We start from the raw sequence: 16,733 nt of genomic DNA on the forward strand, positions 1-16,733 counted from the left end.
CATCAAAAATCCTCCAAAAGGATGCCAAAAAGTCGGTATAATTGTCCAGCAGAGGGTCAGACCTTTCCCAGAGTGGAGACGCCCAGTCTAAGACAGGACCGGACAGAAGGGAAACAATGTAGGCGACCTTAGATTTCACAGTAGGGAAATTCGATGGTTGGAGGGAGACATGGACGTCACACTGATTCAGGAATCTGTGGCACATCTTCGTATTCCCGTCGAACTTGCTAGGCATTGGTAGATGTAAATGCGATGGTGAAGCCGGAGCAGCAACAATCGGAGGAGCTTGCGGATTAGCAGTTGCAGGCATGCTCATGGTCACAAGGGAGGCCTGTAAAACATCCTGTCTGAGTGACATATTCTGTAGAAATTGGTCTAGCTGCCACTGGGAGGCTTCTAGACTTTCTAGCCGGCTTGCGATACCCTGTAAGAGGTCCGCATTAGCACCCTGTCCACTAGCCGTATAGTATATACCACTAGCCATGATAAAATAAATGGAAAATGTGAGAAAAGTCTGTTATGGCAGTATAAAATTACCTACAGCACCTGGTATTCCCAGGTGGTCTCCCATCCAAGTACTAACCAGACCCAACACTGCAGAGCTTCCAAGATCCGACGAGATTGGGCATGTCCAGTGTGGTGTGGCTGTAGGTGTTCAAAAACATTAACTTTAGACCTCTTTTACTTCTTAACTCAAGCAAATTCATTGATAAGTTAATAAAATAAATGTAAAATGTCATAGAAAAGAATGTTATGGCAATATAAAATTACCTACAGCACCTGGTATTCCCAGGTAATCTCCCATCCAAGTACTAACCAGGCCCAATAATGCATGGCTTCTGAGATCAGATTTGATTGGGGATGTCCAGTGCGGTGTGGCTGTAGTTGTTCAATAAAGTTACTTTTAGAGCTCTTTTACTTATTAACTCCTGAAAAATTCACTGATAAGTTGATAAAATAAATGTAAAATGTCATAGAAAAGAATGTTATGGCAATATAAAATTACCTACAGCACCTGGTATTCCCAGGTGGTCTCCCATTCAAGTACTAACCAGGCCCAACAGTGCATAGCTTCCAAGATCAGATGAGATTGGGTATGTCCAGTTTGGTGTGGCTGTAGAAGTCCAAAAACATTAATTTTAGACCTTTTACTTCTTAACTCCAGTAAATTCATTGATACATTGATAAAATAAATGTAAAATGTCATAGAAAAGTCTGTTATTGCAGTTTAAAAATAGCTAAAGCACCTGGTATTGCCAAGTTGTCTCTGATCCAAGTACTAACTAGTACTAACACTGCATAGCTTCCAAAATCCAAAGAGATTGGGCATGTCCAGTGCAGTGTGGCTGAAATTGTTTGAAAACCTTAATTTTAGACCTCATTTACTTCTCAACTCCAGTAAATTCATTGATAAGTTGATAAAATAAATGTAAAATGTAATAGAAAAGTCTGTTATGGCAGTATAAATTTACCAAGAGTACCTGGTATTCCCAGGCGGTTTCCCATCCAAACACTAACCAGGCCCAACACTGCATAGCTTCCAAGATCAGACGAGATTAGGCATCTCCAGTGTGGTGTGGCTGTAAGTTTTCAAAATCATTAACTTTAGAACTCTTTTACTTCTTAACTCAAGTAAATTCATTGATAAGTTGATAAAATAAATGTAAAATGTAATAGAAAAGAATGTTATGGCAGTATTAAATTACCTACAGCACCTGATATTCCCAGGTGGTATCCCATCAAAGTACTAACCGTGCCCAACACTGAATACTGTTATATCCTGATTAAACCTTGGTACAATCCTGCCTATAAACCTCTAAACATTCCTGCATATAAACCTCTAAACATAGAGGGCGCTAAGTAGTGCTATGACCAGTCGCACACCCCAATAAATGCTCTCAGACTTTGGCACTTGTGGTCCAATGCACAAAAGTTATTCAAGAAAAGTACAGATAGTTACACACTGTGATCTAAATACAATTAGCGCAAATAAATTTATACAATGACTAGGTACAGTTTATATAAATATAAAGCAGTGATTAAACTTCAAAATACAACCATACAATGAGAGAGAGAGAGATAATACAACCATACAATGATAGAGAGAGAGAGAGAGAGATAATACAACCATATGAGAGAGAGAGATGTCTGCTGAGAGCACATGTCCAAGATGGCTGATGAGGGGGTGGGTGTGTGTGTGTGGGGGGGTTGGGAATGACACATGCCCTATTGTCCAAACCGCATGGTCTCTAAACAAACTCCATTTTGAAAACTCACATAATACACTCCATTTTGAAAGTAAGAAAACTCACATTATGTTGTAACTCTGTAAATCATATATCCATTAATGATCACAATTATAATAACTACAACAACATATTTGTACTATACAACAACAAAACTGGGTAGAATTATAACTATAATCACAAGGCTATTAATTCACAACTTCCATGAATCAAGCACATGTTTCAATGGGGGGAGGGGAGTATCACATGTAATGCCATTGTCTAACCCACTTGCTGGTAGCCATCTTTAACAAAACTGCAGACTACCTTACACACGGTTATTACTTATACCATTCAAAGCTGTTATTAATTAAACTTCCATGATATAACACTGATACCAGCCTATGATTACATTCATGATACTATACAAACTTATTCAGATAGTAAGTACCATATAGTAGCCAAAATACCAGTACTCACAGTACACAATTCTATCATAACACTGAAATAACACCAAACCTATGCCAGTCTTATAGCCAGGTTCCAGGTCCTAACACAGCTCACCAGTGGATCTCAAACAATTATATCAACCAGCACCGATCATTACAAATACCATAGTTCTGTTTCACACACTACAAAAACAATTGTATACTGCAGCGTGGATGATAATCTTACAGGCTAGATCACACTATATCATCCACTGTATGGTAACACAGACTTATGAATTCCTTTAACTACAAACTTGTTACATACAATCTTTATAAGCTACATTACAAATTAACACACAACTAGCTACAGAGACTCAAATAGACTAACTACTGTACAGTTTAACAACAATATACTTAGCCATATTCCCGGGGTACAAAGTCCCATTTTTGGTTGTCTTGTGAGAGGAAGACCTCTCTCTCGCAGTTCACTGTTCCAAGTGTGTCTGCCAGCATGTATGTTATTAGCCTATTTTCTCTGGGAGTGTCCCCAGTGTGAATGCCATACTCCTCCCCTCACCTGTGAGGCCGTTTCCATAAAAGGACATCCCAAAACCCTACCTTGAAACTCCTGTCCCCACAGTGTGAGAGCAGGCCACTGGTATACAAATGCTAATTAGGTTGTAGTTTCAGTCGGCCATCGATTGATATGCTGGTTTCTATGTAAACTTGTTCTGGGACCTGACTCTGGGATGTGATTACACACCTATTTATATATTTGGATCTATTTGTATAAGGATTTGTTTTTAATATATTTTGGTCTTAATATATTCTATATTATATGGTGATATTGATATACCCTCTGTACAAAATGTAAACAGGCAAACAATCTCATTGGAGTAGCATTCAACAGTTTCTTGGTTTTCTGTTACAGGACATTTAACAGGTCACTTCAAATGGACACAGGTCATCCTCCAATAGCCTTTTGTCTCCTTTTTCCCGATGCATGCAAATCTAAGCTGCTAACATTACATAGTACATTTTAGTGTTTTAACTCTCTACAGTTCATAAGTTGCGGACACATGTTGCGATCTTCTCACCGATGACACCGGAAAGCTGTTGAAACAGAGTAGATCAGTACAACACCAAACATGGTCTGCTTATCATGTACTAAACCTTAGATACCGAATAGTCTTTATTTCACAAAATTAGTAATAAATGAATAAACCTTGAATATTACTCTTTGAAACTATGCAACCTTTTATGTAAGTGTGCAGTGTGTAAGTATGAGGGGTTTGGGAAAAAGGGCGCCACTGTATTTATGTAGTGAGGACTTTTAACTTGGGGCAGATGCATACGCATGAAGCTAATAAACAGCATTCGCATGCGGGGTATTATGCATTCGCTAATGTGCATCTTGTTAAAAGTGCAACTGTGCGTATTTAATGTGTATATGGGGTATGATGAGATATGCGATTGCATGATGTTAATAATAGCATCGCCGTATGTACTTATAATGGCGAGTTTCACTAAAATGGCGCTGGGCGGCCAGTCGCAAAATGGCGTCTCATTGCCATTCGCAAAATGGCGTTGCACAGATCTAATTTTAAACCGATCCTGTCTCAGCCAATTATCCGGCTTTGACAGTCCACCCTTTGATAGCAAGCAACATGCTATCATACTCTGATTTAAAAATTAATTTAGGTTTACATTATGACATATCATTTTAATGTTATATTATGGGATGGCACAAGCTGGTTCTTAATCCATCAATAATGTGTCTCTAGGAGGGGACATAAAACTACCCTTATACACACACCGCAGATCTTGGGAGATCATGGGAAAGGATGTGGGGATGCACCAATCCTATAAAGGAAGTATTGAGGGGGAATAGGGACTTACATTATTTGAGATGTTTAAAATAACATTTTAATAATACATTTTATGCATGTCTAAATCTTATACATCATCTGATGGTACCTTCTAGTTCTACATTTACCTTGGTATCCATTCTACTATCAATTACCACTATCCTCAATTTCTCTGCTTATTTTCCACACTTTGTCATACTGTGTGTGAAGATATGGGGATAGTGTGTTTTTATGGATACCAAGCATTTCACCATGTGTAAGGGTCATAATCTCTGGAAGTATTCTTCCCATATAACATAAACAATTACTGAACTGAGTTTGGTCAGATACCGCCCTTGTGTCTCTGTATGGCTCCTTCTCCCAACTCCACTCCATCGATATCACCATCAGCTCCCCGCTCCGTCCTCTGTCATCTGACACAGAAACCAAAGATCCCGAAACAACCCAAGATAATGAGAACTCTGGGAGAAAGCACGAAAGATAACCTCAGCAGGCCAAGCCATTTCTAACACAAGGATCTACAAATTTCTTTAGCTCAGGTATCTCACTGTAACCTTTAACCTTCCCGGAACAGGCTTGCAATCGATGGGTCTGCGTTATCTGCTTCGATTCCGCCTTGTCTCTCCACCAGTTGGTTGACCTCCTTACAGTGAGTGGAATGGACCCAGGTATCTTTCTTTACCACCTTCAATGAAGTCGTACTCATCAGTAACACCTGATATGGACCTTCCCACCGATCTATCAGACAACCTTAACATAAGTTCTGATCATAACAAATTCTCCAGGTTCAATATCATGACAGTTTATTTCAGGCATATCATGTGACAACAATTTCAGTTTCTGCTGTTGCTGTTTCAGCTGTTTACTCATTGTTATAAGATACCTTATAGTTACCTCGTTGTTACCTTTCAGATCTTCCTGCGGACTTATAATCAAATGAGGTTGTCTACCAAACAATATTTCAAATGGGGACAGATTTAGAGGGGGCCTGGGGGTGGTCCTGGAGCTATTATTACTCATCAACTTACACATGCTTCTGGATGACCACACCTGTGAAATGGGTACCCCTATCACTTTAAATAATTCTAGGGATACCGTGTCTGCATACAAAACTCCTGAACAATTTTCTTAGCAGTGAACCCAGCAGTATTAGTGGCGGCTGTATATGCCTCAACCAAATTAGAAAACACATCAGTGCACACTAATACATACTTGAGATTCCTGCAGGGTAGTAATTGGATGCTTTAAATTTGCATTACCTGAAATGGTCTGTCCGTCGGAGGGATGTGTGATGGCTCGGGTGGCATTGTTTTCCCAACGTTTTTCCTCAAGCCGGTCAGAGTCAGACCGTGCGCTGCCTCAACCAAGCTTGGGTAATATGCCTTGGGAGCCACTGGCTTACCTTGTCCATCTCTCCAGAGGAATCCGGCTCACATCCCTTTTATCTCCAGACTACCTTTTCCTGTATGGAACACAAATTTTGCATCTCAATTAATTCCTGCATATCACCAGTTTGGAAAAGCCACCCTTTGATCAACCGTATGACATATTTATTCTTAAACCTGCTGCCCCTTTTTTGCAGCTTTGTCTGTTGTGTTATTGGAACAGCTGTTCAATAGTACCCCCCTGTATGTAAATGCAATATGAAAAGGAAAAAAACATTTTTTTTTTGTTGGGGAGTGTGGAACGGAACTGGCTGAGGGGTTGAATGTGGAGGTTGTGACTGGGTATGGAATGTGTCTTACGGCTGTATGTGATATGTGTGTTAGGGTTGTGTAGTTTGTGACTGCGCAGGATGGTATGTATTGAGGACTTGTAGCTGCACTGGTGAGTAGGTGTCTGGTGGCTGTGAAGACACTGTTTCAAGAGCTTGAATACTGTCAGCCATTGGCTTCTCACTCTGGGTCTCTCCTTGGGATGTTTTTTTTTCTGTGATTATTCAAGAGAGGGTACAAGTTACTTCTTACATTCTTCTTATAAAAAATTTTTTTTACATCAACTGTACCTACACCCCCATCCGCATACGGTAGTGGTGGTGCTCGTGAACTACCGACATTACCTTCCACAATGCTACTTTGCTGTGCGTGCGCACTATTCAACGGTGCACCCACACCACAATTTGGCATCACGTGTGCGTTTCCCTGTACTGTGCCCGTAACGCTGGCTTGTGTTGCGTGCACACCCTTACGCCACGTGTTGCCCTCGTGCAGCCACAGCTTTAAACAGTCATTATACTTTACCTTTTTAACTTGAGTATGCACCAGGCTGATGTGATCTCGGACATTGTTCAATAAATCCTTATCAAAGCTACCAATTCTTGGATACGGTCTAACACTCTTCGTCATCATTTTACACCATACATCGCAGTACCTGCTACCATAAACACTGTACTTAGTATGCATAATCCGGCATGCCGAACCAAGCGGCGCCTCACACAGCAGCACATAATTGTCTAACATCTCTACAGTTTGCGTGGCTCCCATCCTGGGAGAACCCTATGTTTTTCAATAAAGATTTAGACTGGTGAAAGACAGTCAAGACATTTTCACTTACCTGTGGACATCTTGAAAAAAGGGTGTATGCACAAACCCTATGGAGGACATCTAGACGCCTCCACTCACCTATGGAAGACACTTCCACTCAGAAATCCCTTTTTGACTACGTTTCAACTGCTAGGGAGCAATATATACCCTTTGTTTTCCAGTTGATTTCATCCACCCTCTCACCAGTTCACAATCACAGTTTATCCCAAAACCATGCAGTTCAATTATAGTGCTCAAATAAGCCTAACTGAATACTATAATCACACTGGCACCCGAACCCTAACAAAAATAACAACCCATACACCTGCCTTGTGTAAAGTAACCGGTAAGCTGCTACTGAGTCACTAGGCCGTTCGTTACGCCTAGCACTTAAGGATCCTACGATACCCTTAAAATTTAGGTCCCGTGTTACACCCTAAACAAATACTCACAGTTACACACTTTTTTCCTGCGCAGAAAAATGCACGTTAACCCACTTATTGACATCAATTGATAATGTAATCTCAACGGCTTTGTTTAAAACATGTGGCAGCAAGACCGGAAATACATATACGCTATTGTGCAACTGGTCGCATACACAATAATGTGACTTCCCCTTTTAAACATACAATTCTATCAACGAGGGAAAACTAACTTTTTCCTTCCCTGTCCCTGGATTCTAATCAGCACTCCTTTTATGCAATAACCGGCAGTGCGCTCTCAGCAACAAAAAGGTAACAGGCGACGGCTAAATGCGTCTCCTGTCATGGTGCCTCCACCCTTTTGCTGAGAGACAACTGACCGAGTGTTACCGTGTATCAGATAGTGTGATTCACACTGAAAGCCCCCATCTGTTATATCCTGATTAAACCTTGGTACAATCCTGCCTATAAACCTCTAAACATTCCTGCCTATAAACCTCTAAACATAGAGGGTGCTAAGTAGTGCTATGACCAGTCGCACACCCCAATAAATGCTCTTAGACTTTGGCACTTGTGGTCCAACTCACAAAAGTTATTATTCAAGAAAAGTACAGATAGTTACACGCTGTGATCTAAATACAATAAGCGCAAATAAATTTATACAATGACTAGGTACAGTTGATATAAATATGCATAAAACAGTGATTAAACTTCAAAATACAACCATACAATGAGAGCGAGAAAGAGAGAGAGAGAAAGAGAGAGAGATGTCTGCTGAGAGCACATGTCCAAGATGGCTGATGAGGGTGTGTGTGTGGGTGTGTGTGTGGGGGGGGGTTGGGAATGACACATGCCCTATTGTCCAAACCGCATGGTCTCTAAACAAACTCCATTTTGAAAACTCACATAATACACTCCATTTTGAAAGTAAGAAAACTCACATTATGTTGTAACTCTGTAAATCATATATCCATTAATGATCACAATTATAATAACTCCAACAACATATTTGTACTATACAACAACAAAACTGGGTAGAATTATAACTATAATCACAAGGCTATTAATTCACAACTTCCATGAATCAAGCACATGTTTCAATGGGGGGGAGGGGAGTATCACATGTAATGCCATTGTCTAACCCACTTGCTGGTAACCATCTTTAACAAAACTGCAGACTACCTTACACACGGTTATTACTTATACCATTCAAAGCTGTTATTAATTAAACTTCCATGATATAACACTGATACCAGCCTATGATTACATTCATGATACTCTACAAACTTATTCAGATAGTAAGCACCATATAGTGGCCAAAATACCAGTACTCACAGTACACATTCTATCATAACACTGAAATAACACCAAACCTATGCCAGTCTTATAGCCATGATCACACTACTAGTAATTCACCATTCCAATGAATCAAGTACTTGTACTCAAGTACAAATACCATAGTTCTGTTTCACACACTACAAAAATAATTGTATACTGCAGCATGGATGATAATCTTACAGGTTAGATCACACTATATCATCCATTGTATGCTAACACATAGTTTTGAATTCCTTTAACTACAAACTTGTTACATACAATCTTTATAAGCTACATTACAAATTAACACACAACTAGCTACAGAGACCCAAATAGACTAACTACTATACAGTTTAACAACAATATACTTAGCCATATTCCAGGGGTACAAAGTCCCATTTTTGGTTGTCTTGTGAGAGGAAGACCTCTCTCTCGCAGTTCACTGTTCCAAGTGTGTCTGCCAGCATGTATGTTCTCAGCCTATTTTCTCTGGGAGTGTCCCCAGTGTGAATGCCATATTCCTCCCCTCACCTGTGAGGCCATTTCCATAAAAGGACATCCCAAACCCTACCTTGAAACTCCTGTCCCCACAGTGTGAGAGCAGGCCACTGGTATACAAATGCTAATTAGGTTGTAGTTTCAGTTAGCCATCTATTGATATGCTGGTTTCTATGTAAACTTGTTCTGGGACCTGACTCTGGGATGTGATTACACACCTATTTATATATTTGGTTCTAGTTGTATAAGGATTTGTTTTTAATATATTTTGGTCTTAATATATTCTATATTATATGGTGATATTGATATACCCTCTGTACAAAATGTAAACAGGCAAACAATCTCATTGGAGTAGCATTCAACAGTTTCTTGGTCTTCTGTTACAGGACATTTAACAGGTCACTTCAAATGGACACAGGTCAGCCTCCAACAGCCTTTTGTCTCCTTTTTCCCGCTGCATGCAAATCTAAGCTGCTAACATTACATAGTACATTTTAGTGTTTTAACTCTCTACAGTTCATAAGTTGCGGATGCATGTTGCGATCTTCTCACCGATGACATCGGAGAGTAGATCAGTACAACACCAAACATGGTCCGCTTATCATGTACTAAACCTTAGATACCAAATAGTCTTTATTTCACAACGTTAGTAATAAATGAATAAACCTTGAATATTACACTTTGAAACTATGCAACCATTTATGTAAGTGTGCAGTGTGTAAGTATGAGGGGTTTAGGAATGTGCATCGTGATAACAGCGCAACTGTGCGTATTTAATGTGTATATGTATGATGAGATATGCGATTGCATGATGCTAATAATAGCATCGCCGTATGTACTTATAATGGCGAGTTTCACTAAAATGGCGCTGGGTGGCCAGTCGCAAAATGGTGTCTCATTGCCATTCGCAAAATGGTGTCGCGCAGATCTAATTTTAAACTGATCCTGTCTCAGCCAATTATCCGGCTCTGACAATAGCTTCCAAGATCAGATGAGATTGGGCATGTCCAGTGTGGTGTGGCTACAGTTGTTAAAAGAAGTTACTTTTAAAGCTCTTTTACTTCTCAACTCCAGAAAAATTCACTGATAAGTTGATAAAATAAATGTAACATGTCATAGAAAAGTCAGTCATGGCAGTATAAAATTCCATACAGCACCTGGCATTCCCAGGTGGTCTCACACCCAAGTACTAACCAGGCCCAACACTGCATAGTTTCCAAAGTCAGATGAGATTGGGCATGTCCAGTGTGGTGTGGCTGTAGGTGTTCAGAAACATTAACTTTAGACCTCTTTTACTTCTTAACTCAAGTAAATTCATTGATAAGTTGATAATATAAATGTAAAATGTCATAGAAAAGTCTGTTATGGCAGTATGAAATTACCTACAGCACCTGGTATTCCCATGTGGTCTCCCGTCCAAGTACTAACCAGAACCAACACAGGATAGCTTCCAAGATCAGACAAGGTTGGGCATGTATAGTGTAGTGTGGCCTAATTTTAGACCTCTTTTACATCTTAACTCCAGAAAAATTCATTGATACAATGAAAAAATAAATGTAAAATGTCATAGAAAAGTCTGTTATTGCAGTTAAAAATTAGCTACAGCACCTGGTATTCCCAAGTGGTCTCCGATCCAATTACTAACCAGTACTAACACTGCATAGCTTCCAAAATCCAAAGAGATTGGGCATGTCCAGTGCAGTGTAGCTGAAATTCTTGAAAAACATTAACTTTAGACCTCTTTTACTTCTTAACTCAAGTAAATCCATTGATAAGTTGATCAAATTAATGTAACATGTCATAGAAAAGAAAGTTATGGCAGTATAAAATTACCTACAGCACCTGGTATCCCCAGGCGGTCTCCCATCCAAGTACTAAAATGGCCCAACACTACATAGCGTCCAAGATCAGATGAGATTGGGCAATTCCAATGTACTGCGGCTGTAAGTGCTTAAAAGCTGATAAAATAAATGTAAAATGTCATAGAAAAGTCTGCTATGGCATTATTAAAAATGATCTACAGCTCCTGGTATTCCCAGGTGGTCTTCCATCCAAGTACTAACCAGTCCCAACACTGCAATAGCTTCCAAGATCAGATGAGATTGGGCATGTCCAGTGTGGTGTGGCTGTAAGTGTTCAAAAACATTAACTTTAGACTTCTTTTACTTCTTAACTCAACTAAATTCATTAATACATTGATAAAAATGAATGTATAATGCAATAGAAAAGAATGTTATGGCAGTATAAAATTACCTACAGCACCTGGTATTCCCAGGTGGTTTCCCATCCAAGTACTAACCAGGACAAATACTGCATAGTTTCCTAGATCAGATGAGATTGGGCATGTCCAATGAGGTGTGGCTGTAGGTGTTCAAGAACCTTAATTTAAAACCTCTTTTACTTCTTAACTCCAGTAAATTCATTGATACATTGATAAAATAAATGTAAAATGTCATAGAAAACTCTGTTATGTCGGTAAAAAATTACCTACAGTACCTGATATTCCCAGGGGGTCTCCTATCCAAGTACTAACCGTGCCCAACACTGCATAGTTTCCAAGATAAGATGAAATTGGGCATGTCCAGTTTGATGTGGCTGTAGGTGTTCAAACACCTTAATTTTAGACCTCTTTTACTTCTTAACTCCAGTAAATTCATTGATACATTGTTAACATAAATGTAAAATGTCATAGAAAAGAATGTTATGGCAGTATGAAATTACCTACAGCACCTGGTGTTCCCAGGTGGTCTTCCATCCAAATACTAACCAGTCCCAACACTGCATAGCTTTCAAGATCTGATGAGATTTGGCATGTCCAGTGTGGTGTGGCTGTAAGTGTTCAAAAAACTTTTTTAATTTTAGACCTCTTTTACTTCTTAACTCCAGTAAATTCACTGACACATTGATCATTGATAAAATAAATGTAAAATGTCATAGAAAAGTCTGTTATTGCAGTTTAAAATTAGCTACAGCACCAGGTATTCCCAAGTGGTCTCTGATACAAGTACTAACACTGCATAGCTTCCAAAATCCAAAGAGATTGGGCATGTCTAGTGCAGTGTGGCTGAAATAGTTTGAAAACCTTAATTTTAGAAATTATTTACTTCTCAAATCCAGTAAATTCATTGATAAGTTGATACAATAAATGTAAACAGTCATAGAAAAATATGTTATGGCAGTATAAAATTATCTACAGCACCTGGTATTCCCAGGTGGTCTCCCATCCAAGTACTAACCAGATCCAACATCACATAGCTTCCAAGATCAGATGAGATTGGGCATGTCCAGTGTGGTGTCCCTGCAGGTGTTCAAAAACATTACCTTTAGACCACTTTTACTTCTTAACTCAAGTAAATTCATTGATAACTTGATAAAATAAATCTAAAATGTCATGGAAAAGAATGTTATGGCAGTATAAAATTACCTACAGCATCTGGTATTCTCATGTGGTTTCCCATCCAAGTTTATCCAGCTCCAACACTGCATAACTTCCAAGATCAGACAAGATTGGGCATGTACAGTGTGGTGCGTCTGTAGGTGTTCAAAAACCTTAATTTTAGACCTCTTTTACTTCTTAACTCCAGTAAATTCATTGATACATTGATTAAATAAATGTAAAATGTCATAGAAAAGTCTGTATTGTAGTTTAGATTAGCTACAGCACCTGGTATTCCCAAGTGGTCTCCGATCCAAGTACTAACCAGTACTAACACTGAATAGCTTCCAAAATCCAAAGAGATTGGGCATGTCCAGTGCAGTGTGGCTGAAATTGTTCGAAAACCTTAATTTTAGACCTCATTTGCTTCTCATCTCCAGTAAATTAATTGATAAGTTGATAAAATAAATGTAAAATGTCATAGAAAAGAATGTTATGGCAGTATGAAATTACCTACAGCACCTGGTATTCCAAAGTGGTCTCCCATCCAAGTACTAACCAGGCCCAACACTGCATAGCTTCCAAGAGCAGGCGAGATTGGACATGTCCAGTGTGGTGTGGCTGTAAGTGTTAAAAAGCCTTAATTTTAGACCTCTTTTACTTCTTAACTCCATTTAATTCAGATACATTGATATTGATAAAATAAATGGAAAATGTCATAGGAAAGTCTGTTATTGCAGTTTAAAATTAGCTACAGCACCTGGTATTCCCAAGTGGTCTCTGATCCAAGTACTAACCAGGAACAACACTGCATAGCTTCCAAAATCCAAAGAGATTGGGCATGTCTAGTGCAGTATGGCTGAAATTGTTCGAAAACCTTATTTTAGAAATCATTTACTTCTCAAATCCAGTAAATTCATTGATAAGTTGATAAAATAAATGTAAACTGTCATGAAAAGTATGTTATGGCAGTATAGAATTATCTACAGCACCAGGTATTCACAGGTGATCTCCCATCCATGTACTAACCAGACCCAACACTACATAGCTTCCAAGATCAGATGAGATTGGGCATGTCCAGCATGGTGTGGCTGTAGGTGTTCAATGAGGTTACTTTTAGAGCTCTTTTACTTCTCAACTCCAGAAAAATTCACTGATGAGTTGATTAAATAAATGTAAAATGTCATATAAAAGTCTGTTATGGCAGTATAAAATTGCCTACAGCACCTGGTATTCCCATGTGGTCTCCTATCCAAGTACTATCCAGGCCCAACCCCATAGCTTTCAAGATCAGACGAGATTGGGCATGTCCAGTGTGGTGTGGCTGTAGGTTTTCAAAAACCTTAACTTTAGACCTCTTTTACTTCTTAACTCCAGTAAATTCATTGATACATTTATAAAATAAATGTAAAATGTCATAGAAAATTCTGTTATTGCAGTTTAAAATTAGCTACGGCGTTGTTTCAGTTGGATTTTCCAGGACAGTCTGTGTCCCATACGGCCTGAAGGTGAGAGGGTGCGACGAAAGGTAGGATACAAAAGTACACTTGCATGGCAGCAGGCACTGCACCGCACCTCTCTTACACCAGTACAGGTGAACACCGCACTGCTTCAACCCTGGAACTTACGCCATCACCTGGCATGCGCTCCAGCCAAAGAATGGGACTAACATCCTGCCATGATTATGCTACATTCCTCCGAGCAAGCTAGTGGACACACGCTTCCGTGTTCCAATCCATCGGAGGTCGCAGTGTTGCGAAGTGACCATATAAACAAAAAACTGTTACTAAATCCTATGGGGTAGGGGCCAGTTGTTGGTAATCAGATGGAGATGTGAGTGCATCTTATTTTTGCATGAATAAGCCCCCCATGATGGCATTTATACGGGGAAAAAATCTCAAGCAGTTATTAATGCATTCAGTGCATCAAACACCCTCTAATATGACCACTTTGTTGAACAATCAGGAACCTGGATGAATTATATATACTGGTTGTGTCACCTGCTGCTCCGTCATTCCAGGAAGTACCTTTCCACATCCCCACAGTGGGTAATTTATACGTATACGTTATAAACTACATTGTCACATGGATCATGTGATATGTGTTGGTTTGTCTGTGCGATTTATTGTTGGAATTACCACCTCCGCTTTTCAGTTCATTACATCAAGCATTACTGACAGGTGTTACTGACGAGCCGGTGGCAAAACATATTTTTGTAAGCTGGACACCAGGTTGCCATGTTTAAGTGTAGCATTATTGATTGGGTGCCAAAGCCCTATCATGAAGGCGATCGAGCACTGTTGTTAAAGAAATTGGAAGCCAAGTGGATATTCATGCTAGGAACTGTGGTGTCCAATGGGCTTAACAAGTACAACATGCTAAATATTTTTGTAGAGTGCGCTAATATAATTGTCAGTATTTTGTAGATTTTTGGTATATATAATTTTTTGGGGGATTCTGCAATACACTCTCAAGATATTTTTCTATTTTTTTTTTCGTTCTTTTGTTATTCTTTTGTATATATATTGTTTTGTAAAAGGTTACTTCTGGTGATGTGTGTTTTATTTTCTAATTTGATTTAATATTACAGTATGTGGGTATATTACTTGTATTTACCTGCACCCCTGTCCCCTACCCCATAGGATATAGTAACAGGTTTTTGTTTATATGGTGACTTAGCAACCCTGCAACCTCCGATGGAGTGGAATGCGGTTAAGGGATTTCTCATATTTATCATATTTAAGGGGATGGTATATGTAGAATATACAACATAGAACTATTTTGAGACATGTGCCATCATTATTACTATAAATACTTTTATTGTACATTTTTAGTGTAAAGTTTGAAGAAAGAGTTAGAATGTTATAGCCAAAAACAGGAGAGGTGTAGAAATTACCAGTGAATGAATGCACAATGCAAGCAAATAAACAGACAAGTCTAGTAAATTAATACTATGACTTACATCAATAAAACATAGTTAATAGACCTAATCTAAGATTCTATGCACTAAAATGTAAGGTTACTGTAATAAACCTAAAAATGCTCATCCACTGGTAGTGTTCATTCGCTGGCTGATTCAGTATATACACACACACTATATATATATATGTATGTGTGTGTGTATATATATATATATATATATATATATATATAAAGTCCAAATTCCATCCGGCACTCCTCTCCAATATAGAAACAGCTTGCTCCCGGTGCCTTCCTTTGGGGTACGAATCCCCCACAATATAGAAATGAAATACTGGCAGCACTCAGGGGACTTTTAACAAAAGATAAATATCTGTGCTTTAATCAATGTTTCGGGGCATGGAAGCCCCTTCTTCAGGATACACAATATGTTGTGTATCCTGAGGAAGGGGCTTCCATGCCCCGAAACGTTGATTAGAGCACAGATATTTACCTTTTGTTAAAAGTCCCCTGAGTGCCGCCAGTATTTCATATATATATATATATATATATATATATATTAGGGATGTGCAGGCTCGGTTCTACTCGGTTCCGTTCGGTTCTTTTTACCGAACCTTATTGGCTATCCAAAACTCGTGACAGCTGAAACCCAATAAGATCCGGTAAAAAGAACCGAACGGAACCGAGTAGAACCGAGCCTGCACATCCCTAATATATATATATATATATATATATGTGCTTTTTGTTTATCATAATTAATTTTTATAATTAATAATTTTTGTGATCACATTTTCTGATGCACCCCATTTAATTAGTTATCTAACTTGTGTCAGCTGTTTTCCTAGGTGCTTTGCAACAGGTGTGCTTGGTAACTGTCTCACATTTAAAAGCAAAGTTGCTGTGAGCTTTAAACCTTGATAGCATACCCTGAGTTTAACACTAATGTGATGGTTATGTCCATGTTATAATTCTGAGCAATAGAGTAGGGACTTGCAGTAAAGTGGGGTCCCGTGACGATGGGCTGCAAGCTTAAATGCATTGATCAATTCATGAACCAAAACCCCACTGTTTATTATGATTAATTTTTATAATTAATAATTTTTGTGATCACATTTTTTCATGCACCCCTTTTAATTAGTTATCTAACTTGTCAGCTGT

The 16,733-nt window shown here is 38.9% G+C and overlaps 9 pseudogenes; all 9 read right to left on the reverse strand.

Annotated features, from left to right (window-relative positions):
- Nucleotides 1–534: 534 nt before the first annotated feature.
- Nucleotides 535–653, reverse strand: LOC148481803 (5S ribosomal RNA; annotated as a pseudogene).
- A 350-nt stretch (nt 654–1,003) lies between these two features.
- On the reverse strand, nt 1,004–1,122 carry LOC148481804 (5S ribosomal RNA; annotated as a pseudogene).
- Nucleotides 1,123–10,425: 9,303 nt separating this feature from the next.
- LOC148481805 (5S ribosomal RNA) lies at nt 10,426–10,544 on the reverse strand (annotated as a pseudogene).
- A 750-nt stretch (nt 10,545–11,294) lies between these two features.
- LOC148481806 (5S ribosomal RNA) lies at nt 11,295–11,414 on the reverse strand (annotated as a pseudogene).
- A 116-nt stretch (nt 11,415–11,530) lies between these two features.
- LOC148481807 (5S ribosomal RNA) lies at nt 11,531–11,649 on the reverse strand (annotated as a pseudogene).
- Nucleotides 11,650–11,998: 349 nt separating this feature from the next.
- LOC148481808 (5S ribosomal RNA) lies at nt 11,999–12,117 on the reverse strand (annotated as a pseudogene).
- Nucleotides 12,118–12,467: 350 nt separating this feature from the next.
- Nucleotides 12,468–12,586, reverse strand: LOC148481809 (5S ribosomal RNA; annotated as a pseudogene).
- Nucleotides 12,587–13,166: 580 nt separating this feature from the next.
- LOC148481810 (5S ribosomal RNA) lies at nt 13,167–13,285 on the reverse strand (annotated as a pseudogene).
- Nucleotides 13,286–13,636: 351 nt separating this feature from the next.
- LOC148481811 (5S ribosomal RNA) lies at nt 13,637–13,755 on the reverse strand (annotated as a pseudogene).
- Between the last annotated feature and the right edge of the window lie 2,978 nt (nt 13,756–16,733).

This window comes from Taudactylus pleione, unplaced genomic scaffold (genome assembly GCF_031769625.1).
Source record: "Taudactylus pleione unplaced genomic scaffold, aTauple2 ptg000560l, whole genome shotgun sequence".
NCBI classification, from domain to species: Eukaryota; Metazoa; Chordata; class Amphibia; order Anura; family Myobatrachidae; genus Taudactylus; species Taudactylus pleione.